This window comes from Bombus affinis, chromosome 4 (assembly GCF_024516045.1).
Source record: "Bombus affinis isolate iyBomAffi1 chromosome 4, iyBomAffi1.2, whole genome shotgun sequence".
Classification (NCBI taxonomy): domain Eukaryota; kingdom Metazoa; phylum Arthropoda; class Insecta; order Hymenoptera; family Apidae; genus Bombus; species Bombus affinis.
This window is the reverse complement of record NC_066347.1, coordinates 15,949,903-15,959,875: the sequence shown is the minus strand read 5'-3', so window position 1 is coordinate 15,959,875 and position 9,973 is coordinate 15,949,903. Positions and strand designations below refer to the sequence as shown.

The 9,973-nt window shown below is 36.2% G+C and overlaps 2 long non-coding RNA genes across 2 annotated transcripts; both read left to right on the top strand.

Moving 5' to 3' along the window:
- Positions 1-3,675: 3,675 nt before the first annotated feature.
- LOC126915426 (uncharacterized) lies at positions 3,676-6,794 on the top strand. The gene is made up of 4 exons (XR_007710190.1): positions 3,676-4,229; positions 4,396-4,706; positions 4,782-4,959; positions 5,194-6,794. It is a non-coding gene; the product is annotated as an uncharacterized LOC126915426 (long non-coding RNA).
- A 222-nt stretch (positions 6,795-7,016) lies between these two features.
- Positions 7,017-9,496, top strand: LOC126915427 (uncharacterized). The gene is made up of 2 exons (XR_007710191.1): positions 7,017-7,817; positions 8,593-9,496. It is a non-coding gene; the product is annotated as an uncharacterized LOC126915427 (long non-coding RNA).
- The last annotated feature ends 477 nt before the right edge of the window (positions 9,497-9,973 follow it).

Genomic DNA, 9,973 nt, shown 5'->3' with positions numbered 1-9,973 from the left:
CGTAAGCGGATAAACGACTGAATTCCTTTCTTTTATTTTTTAATATGTGAATTATAAACGGAAATGAATATTAATTATGTTTAAATGTGGAATTGAAAACAATATAAGGAATAGCTATAAATAAAGTAATCAATCATAATCAAAAAAATATAAAAATATTTGCCCGAATGGGAAAATTACGTTTAATTTATTTTCAATTTGTTCAAAGTAAATTAATCTGTATCGTTTGGCATATAAAAATTATATTAGTTGCCAAATGAGATTTTACGGGATTGAGTATAATATTTACAAGCAGGTATAATGAATTGTTCGTTCAATTTTTAGAGGAAACTGAATTGGGAGTATAACTCGAGCGTCTATTCAGCTTTTGACTGGAATCTTGACCAATAAAAGGGGCATTAGCGTTAAGTGGACGCCTCGCCTACTCGGTCATAGTCCTGTTTGCTACAAGAGTAGAGGGTGGAAAATATAAAGGGTATAGTTAGCGAGAGATACAACTGAGATCTAAGTAAAAGTTACATACATCGTTTATTAGCTTACGCAATAATACGACTCTTTTTATTCCAATTTGGTTGTATTACAAGAAATGAAAAAAGAAAAAGAAAAAATACTAATATAAAATAAGCGTAATATGGCAAAATAGAAAGGAGAAAGCTAATTACTTATTAAAGAAAATTAGCCCTAACAGCAATATCGCAATGTTGTATCTTTAAATTAAAAAAAGAATATAGAATTAGCAAAACATTGGCCGTTATCTTTTCATATTTTATGCAGTTTAAAATAAACGCTTAAGATGTAAGTTTAATGTAAGTAATTTTCACTAAATTTCTTCATTTAAAATTCTAAACTAGAGATATATAAACTCAGAATGGTATAATAAATAATTAGCTGGACAAATATTATTTCGTCGTCGATTCGATCAGTCTAATTTATCATTATGATATCGATGTCGTGAAAAAGTTTGTTCTTCGATAAGTAAAAGTTGATGGTTTCGAACCCGTCGCTGCCGAGGGAAAGGAAATACGCGCGGGAAAAAGACAGGTAGAGAAAGAGAGAGCATGGCAAAGGGTGGGTTTTAGGACGTGAGATGGTAAAGGGGGTGACAGTGGGGATTCATTATCTGACAGTCTATTGTCATTCCTGCGGGCTGAGATTTTGCTCGGGCCAAGAGCATCTCTGGTATATGTCTGTGTACATATTATGCGTGTATGTATGTAGTGATACGCGATATCTGCCATCAGAAACGCGTTTGAAAAGTCAGACATTTCCTTCAGTTCTTTTTCGCCTCGTATCATTAGATACGTTCTGGTCAAAGATCTGTAATATCTCTTATTAAAGAACTTGACATTTTACAGAAAATATTAAGTTCTAAAAAAAAAGCATGTAAAATAGTTTTGCCTGACTTAGCTTTACTGATTAGTATTAAAATAAAATGTGTTAAAAATATGACAAGATTAACGTTATATCGTTCTACGTTTTAGTGGAATTATTGGTTCGTACAAATTTAACGATCTATTATACAAGATTATTTAAGATGATAAATATATAAAGAATTTATTATGAAAAATAACAACTAAAACTTATAACGAAGTCATTTGTATATTTCAAATATCAAAATAAAATGTCTACATGCGCGTACAAAAAATGGAACAACAAAATACTGTGAAACAGTTTTAATGTAGAATCAAAAAGGAACAATATAAGCGCGCACTTTATATGTACGCGCTCATCCCCTGCAGAAGTAACAAAATAATATTTTAAATTATCCAGGATGCTATTGAGTATTTGGCAGTGACGATATTCCGCTGAAACAAAATTATATACATATACTTATATATATTATAATTGTGATTCGCCGGAAAGTGTGTATCATGCATATTGTATGTATACACAGAGAATCTGTGACGATACAGCTGCAAAAGAGATTTTCATATTCAGATAGGAGACAGCGGCCTACATTCTTTGTTTTATTTCAACAAAAGTAAATACGCGGCGCGCGAAAAAGACGAACGGAAAATTAATCCAAACATTAGGCAGGAAAATTAAGGGGTCCGTTGCGAACAACGGTTGGCACTCGTTATTACGATCTTATTCATCGCGTGTATTCCACGGTGTCATTAACGCTCCCACGAATGTACTGTCGTTCGCGATATGAAGTGTCGTCGCCTATGTCGGGCCGCAAGAGAAAATTAAGACTAACGAGGAAAGCGTTTCTGTATCGTGAAACGGGCGGCCCTCCTTCCTTCCAGGCGAAAAAGAAGTTCTACGGAGACGATCTCGTCTTTCCACGGGGTATAATGAGATCCCAGCGACGCCAGCTCGATCGCGCCCTATCATTTTTCACTACTGATCCAGGAAAGTATCTAACTCTCGGCAATATCATGATCCTCCGTTTATCTTCTGTATTCCCTCTCCTTCACTGTTATACATAGAGTCAACAATTTCTTATCTGTTTGTTCCTTTATCAACGTCTGAGTCACTGTAATAGGCACGATAAGAAATTATGTAATTGTTATGTGCTGCGTTTAGTTGTATTTTGATCGAATGTATTTATTTCTGTTCGTCTCTGAAGTAATATCGAATATCTCTTAGTAGTTCCTGTAGAATATAGTGTTAAATATTTAAAATTCGAAAATTGAAAAGACTGAAAGTTTATCTAATAAGTCGACAAACATGTCTGCAGGTTTAATATTCTTTCTATTCATATTTATCTAAATCATTGAAATAATGGGACAGAATATACCTTTCTTGAAGAAAAGAATAATATTTCTCTAGGGTGGTTACACAATATTTTCTACACATTTTTTATGATTATACGATTTTCACAATTTCTCATAGTTAACATGACTTTTTCGCAATCAATCGTACGTATCAATCCACGACGATTATTTATACCACACGAAACAGATCCCAAACTAAAGTTAATCGTTTAAGAATTAAATTAAATATATTTACTACAATAACAATATAATATTTAATATTTAAGCAATATGGCATACATTGGAACCACATAATCAACTATGGGGACTGTGGAAGTTGTTGAAATCTACACAATGGGTCAAGGTCCTTGGAACCTATACACTGTTCATAATGGCCTAAAGTTTAAGGTGTCTCAGTGTATGGGTTGCAAAATCTTCGAATACATGGATATATCTAATAAGAGATATCGTATTCGATAAGATATTTTAAGTACATTCTTCTTAAATAAGAAGAACTCGTTATCGATTATTAATCCTTTAGACGATTATTAATCCCTCAACCTGAAATCTTCGCACGACACACTCAGCCAAACCAAACATCTTACAGCTAAATCGAAACTTTTCCCTATATCTACCGATCTATAAAGTTTTTACTCCACCGAGTCATCGATTCAGATGAAAGGAAAATCATCGACACGGATGGTACCCTTCTCGACACCTCCTCGTTTCCCCCGAGGCTCGGCTGCGGACGTGAAATATTTTTACATGCGGCTTAACGCGAAAGCATGTCACTCATACGTGAAACGATTAAAGTTTTAGAAGTATCGATTCCGTTGGCGTTACCGTTGACAGACAGAGGGATCGTCAAAGAGCATAATAATTACTGCGCCCGCAGAGAAGAGGCTCAACCCTTTGTTCTATAGTCACTTTGCGAAAGGGGCTGTGCCAGGAGCGCAGGGACGCTTTGGGGTGGGACGGGGCTAAGGGGGCTCGGGGCGGTGGTTGAAGAGCATCCGTTTCAGTCGCGCCATTATGTAATTGATCTGGGCTTTCCGTACGCGATGATCGTGTAATGCGTTCCACGTACTCGACGCGCGCGATTCCGCATACATCTTCTCTTCTTTTTTCTCTCCTTCTTCCCTCTCTCTCATTCACTCTTCCTCTACTGCTATCCGAAAGCCCTCGGAGGCAGAAGAACGTTGCAGTCCGTTGCATCACGCGGATAGATTAAAAGGAACGCACTGGCAAAGGTGAGAGTCGGTGGACAGTCAAAGTCGATACTCGTTTTCGTATCAATGGTGCTTTTCGACTGGATCGCGCTCCTCCGAACCGTCGATAATTTTCCTAAAGAGAGAGATTTTTCGTTCCCGGCTCACTCCACGTTGATGCATCCAGTCAAGATCGAAATGATTTCACAAGAGTGGCGGATTGATGACGAACGTTGATTACGAAGATTGGCCGGTGTCGATGCGATTATCATAAATAAACTGTGGATGTTTACGTATCTATGGAAAATTTAACAGAGTAAGAGTATGTAATTATTCTTTTCATAATAAAAAAACAACTTACAATACAGATGGGTGTATCGTCTATTTTTTATAAGATATATATGTATACTTAGATTCTGAGATCTTAAATTATACGCCTTCCTTGAATTTATTAAAGATTAAATTAAAAACTATTTATTTCTTCATAGAGATGTCACGGGCATGTAAGTGCGTTAAATGGATAAATAGTTGGCATACTATTATTGTGGATTACATTTTTCACATTTTAACTTAATTAGTAATTGTTTCAATTAAATTGTTTCAATTAATCAACATAGTAAACATCATATATACACATAATGTCAATATTTTACTACAGTCTACAATTCATACAATTAATCAAATCGATACACTAAAAAGCAATCAGACAAATAACTGTATCTTCAAGTAGTATTCTAAAAAATTCAGGATTTATATAATTTACACGTACGAATATAAATCACGTTGTTTATGGCCGAGGGTAAGTCGTGACAAGTTTTCTCGTTATGTTTCATTAAAACGGTTTTCTGATATCGCATTGATCTCTTGTTTACAGAAACGTACATGTAATTCGATTCCACGTAATAAAAATAGCCAGTCTTGTATTTACCCTAATACAGGCGTTGCTGGGACTCGCGATTCATTACAATTAACGAAAACCGTGGTATGCCAATACGATGATGGACTCAATTAGAAAATGGCGTGGTTGGGGGTGGTTGTGTACATCGAATGCGGTATGATTATCTACCCTGTCCATTATTCATTTTCATTAACGAAAACCGCGATTCCGAGTCTTCTAAAGAGAATTAGCCTAGTATTACATTATTAGGTATTCACGTTTACTTCTCTCGCTTTTTCACTTTTCTCTATCTCTTCTCCGTAAATCTTTCTCCTTTTTAACTTTACCTTCTTTTCTTCGTTTCCTCTTGTTCTTCGCTCGATGATCGTTTCTTTTCGTTTGTTTCCAGCTCTCCCTTCTTCGTCTGTGGTTCATCGACGAACGCGCGCAGGCATCGCTGGTAGATATTTAATTAAAGTTGTTTGCGCGACCAAGTTTGGAAACTTTGGGAATAAGTTACCGGCGGGAATCAGCGAAGGGGCCATTTAATTGTCCTCGCGTTTAATGCGCCGAATGGCCCGGGAGTTATACTCGTCATCATGTCACCGGAAGTCACCGGATGGGTGGGCTGAGTAGTAAACGCGTCAACGGGCAAGAAAAGAACCACACGAGCGTGTTGCGATTTTCGTGAAAAGTATCTCGTCCTTAACCCATTTGCACCGGTTTCTTTTATATCGTTGCGTTGGCAAGGTGCTACACGCGAAACGTTAATTTACTCTGCCGCATACACATATATACATGTATATATGTAAATATATAGATATACTTTTATCGCAATTACACAGAGAAAAATTTTGTACGTCACGCTTTTCACGTTCCTCGAAGTTGGCGGTGATATCACAATGCGACCCTCTTGCGTTTTATTTTTAATTTGCGCCGATATCGAAGCCGAATCCGTGCGTCCGTCGCCGTTGTTTTACGCCGCTCGTAATTATACGAAGACACGCTGCATGCTTCTATTCAAATCGTTGATTTTAAACGACAGAATCGATACCGATGTATTAATATAATGGACGTTGGCCGAGGTAGAGTAAGCCTTTCCTTTCTTGTTCTACCGATTTGTAGAAGTATGCACTCGCGAAATCGGTGAGTCGCGATTTAATTGATGCTGCTCGCGAATTAATTACGCGTTAGTAGTCGAGAAAATTCCTGCATCTCGGATTAAGTTGAACGCTTTGAAGCGTGTCTGCGATTACGTAGATTACCGTCGTCCTCGATGAGGATAGAATTCGTTTCTTTCAAGTCGCTCCATTTCACGCGCTAATAGGTTCGCGGTGTTTCGCGCACTCGTGTTACGCGACGTCGCGTTTACAGACGCGATTCACTTAAAAACCAAGCTCTGTCGTCAGCGGATTTCATTTTCTTTCTTTTTCTCTTCTGTCTCTTTCCTCCCCCGTCTTTTTTTTTTTTTTTTTTATTTCACCGCGAAGCGACTCGATTATACCAACCGACTAAAGCTTGATATCAAAAGCATTATAGATTCAGACGTATCCAAGTAAGCGCGAGCGAAGACGAGAAAAAACGGAAAAAAGGAAATTTCGCGACCTAGCTGAAATATCCCTTTAGAATATCAGCGGGTGAAAATCTTTTTTCTTGAGTTACAAAGAAGCTCGGCGACGGGTCCTTCCTGAAATAAAATAACCGATAAGTGATCCGGTGTCGGTGTGGACAGAGCCTTAACGTGAGAAACGAGAGGCCAAGTGATCGCATAAACGTATTCGTGTCAAAAGCAGCTCCGGTCGAGACCCGAGTTATCCTCTGACCCCACTCTGTCATCTCGAACTTACCTCGCCTCCTCTTCGTATCACCAAACCGTTATTTTCGGCCAGGTTTCCCCATTTTCTTCCCGATATTCTTCCGGACAAATGATTCGAATGCTTTACATATACATTTTAAAAGAAACATATGTATCTACTAGCTGAGAATAAAGCGTTTCTATGCAAGACAGAAGTAATATAGAATTTTATTTTTCATATCTACAACTTTTTAGAGATATAGAAAGTAAATTCAGTTCGAATATAGTTGATAATATATAATTACATCGTTTAATATGATTATATCTTTTTAATTAAACGAGGATGACGGAAAATATCAACTCTTTTCGAACATTTTCTTTCGTTCTGATTTTTCTCCGCTTACCTTTTAAAACAATATCTTGACAAAATTTTAATTTCGATTTCAAAAGATTGCAATAATTGATAAGCGTTTGTCAATGAGGATCTTGAAATCTTGAAATAGAATTACTTAAAACATATAAATAAATTTACTTTCCAAAATTCTATGCTACGGATTTAATATAACATTTCTGCATTAGCCATTTCTAAATGACCATTTACAAAATAATTTCAATATAATATACATTTAAACAACAATCACGCAAATTTCTTCCCATTTAAAATGTTTTTCGCCTATCCTATTCTTAGCATAACATTTCCTCTCTATCAAAGGTAAAAATTCGCGTTTTTCCATTTAAAATAGAGAAACGTTTAATAAAATACCGCGACGGTTGGTGCACGGCATTCTTTAGTATCGAATGCTTACGTAATAATACGTGGTCGCGTTGGCGCGTATACTCCTACGAACCGTGCGCGTTCTATATCCACGGAAATTCTCGAGCGCGGTGCATCGGTGCACTTTAAAGCTCGCGGTTGTATATTTCCTCCCGTGCACCGAACACCTCGCACTTGAGCCTTGTCACAATAAAACATCGGTCGCGCTTCCGCGGCGTTGCTCGCTCACTGTCGCGAAACAAAAATGTTTCGCCGCGGAACGTCGTGCAATTAAGGACACAGAATCCCTTGCCGATAAACTTTGTAACGTAAGCCCTGACTAAGTTTAATCGTTTAGTCCGTATCGCTTTTACGCTTGGAAAAAATTAAACAGCTGTTCTATTTAAATGATACATTTAGATGTTGATGTTCGGATTTTTTTATATAAAAAATCAAATCAGATTGTGACATAGTAATTTTGCAGGTATGTATATTTATTGATAATTCAATTGTTTCAGAAAGATTTCAATTCCTTATCATTAACATCGTAGAAATCGTTGCCTAACGTGTATCGTCACAATAATTTTTTCAAAATTGCAGCAAGATTTCAATGTAACATTTAGAATCTATTGTGAGTGAGATTTCATTGCTTTCTTTTATTTCAGTGATTTCTATCAGTAAGCTCAAACAATTACATATTTTATTATTATTCAAGATTAAATGAAAAGCAGACAAGTTATTGTTTGTAATTGTTTTACAAATAACATCACGATATTCCGATGGTATTATTAGAAAACGATAATTGGGAAAAAATTCACTTTTCATGAACAACCATGGTAGTGTCCGAGAGTTAATTTAAATATGCGGCACATGAAACTTCTGCAAACTGCAAAGATGTGTTAAAAATATTGATCCAAAAGTAGTAAGAGATATAGAGATATTCTCAGCACGTACGCCAAAGTTCAAATCAATCGGTTCAGTAATTTATGGCATATCGTGAACCGTCGCGTCGTCGTTATTCTAAAGAATACTCTGTAAAAAATCCATGCAGATTTTCACATAGACTGTGACGGTAAAAAATCTTTATAACGTCTTCAATTTTAAACTTTATTAAAATATTTTGGAAACATGTTTTGAGATCTCTGAACATTCGAGAAATGTAAAATCTTTAAAAGAAAGTTAGAAACCTGCATTGGAATATTTCATTGTAGAGAAATATCTGTAAACTCGAATTATTAACGCTTTATTCTTTTTTATAGATAGGTATAAGAATAGTTATGAAGAATATGTCTAGCTGAATGAAAATTTGCTTGCTATCGTAAATTCACGATAAATCCAGACTCGACGCGAAACCTCTTAAGGACTTCGTAGCAGGGTTATATATCAATCACAGAGAAAGCTAATAGGGGAATGGAGCAAGGCAACATCCTCACGTGAGAAATTCATGGAAAACGTGGTATCTTTCGCGCGTGCCGCGTGAACACGTGCATCCTCAAAATAGAACGCAAATATTGTTGACGTGAAATGGGAATTAATAGAGAGGATCCGAAATACTGAAAAGACAAATACAGATGTGGCATATCTACTGTTCTGCATGCAAACAGTCATATTGACAATAAGCCTCCGATAAGCGAAGCATTTGCGTGCATGCATACGTTCAATCATTGATGATTGCTACAAGAGCAAACGAATGTAATAACGATTTTACGTAATAATCAGCCTGATAGGATGCATTCGTTTCTGTCATACCTATCATAAAAATTGCTGGTTGAAATCCTATTATTGGATATGATCGTTTACGACCTTGTGTATGAATTCACGTGCGTAGGATGTTTGGCCAGTCAGTGAAACAACTACACATTCTCGGGGATCAGTAGGAGTTTCCCGTAATGAACAGACTCTACTGTTCACAGGACGGTACATGTATTTCTTTGACTTGATAGACGACACACTCTTTTTATTTTTTTTTATTATCGAATAATTGTTTAATTTACCATTCATTTACATATTTTTAATTGAATTTTAAAAAAGTTGGTAAAATATTAAAAAGTATTATAAAAAGGGAATAGAATTATGCTTTGTGATATTGTAAAAGATATTAATATTCGATTAATTAATATAAAAGTCGAAATATAAGAATAATAAATTATATTGGTACGTTTATTACGTAGCATTTATTGATCTCTAAGGATAAATTATTGTTAGTCTTTATCAATTTGCGAATCATATAAAATTTCAAAAAGGAAGAACAGCTGCTATTCACCGCAATTTATCCAGCAGAAAAATTTCTTCGTTAAAGAAATATCGATAACCTGTTAATTAGCGTTAACGCGAAACCCGCGCTGCTGATTCAATAACTTGCTAAACGAAATACCAACTCGTGTCGGAAGCAAATCTGAAATTGCTCAACGCTCCCTTTTATCCGTACATTCGTCTCTGTCTCTCTTCTGTTCATCTCGTTCTTACGACCCTACAACATTCACCTAAGTCTGATCCAATAGTACGCGTACGATAGTAGAGACGATTATCCCCAAAACGTCGTGTACGTCAACCGTATGTATAGCTGCTAGTCCCGATACATTCGATAGACACACATACTCAATCATACACACACGTATGTACATACAAACGTATATATAC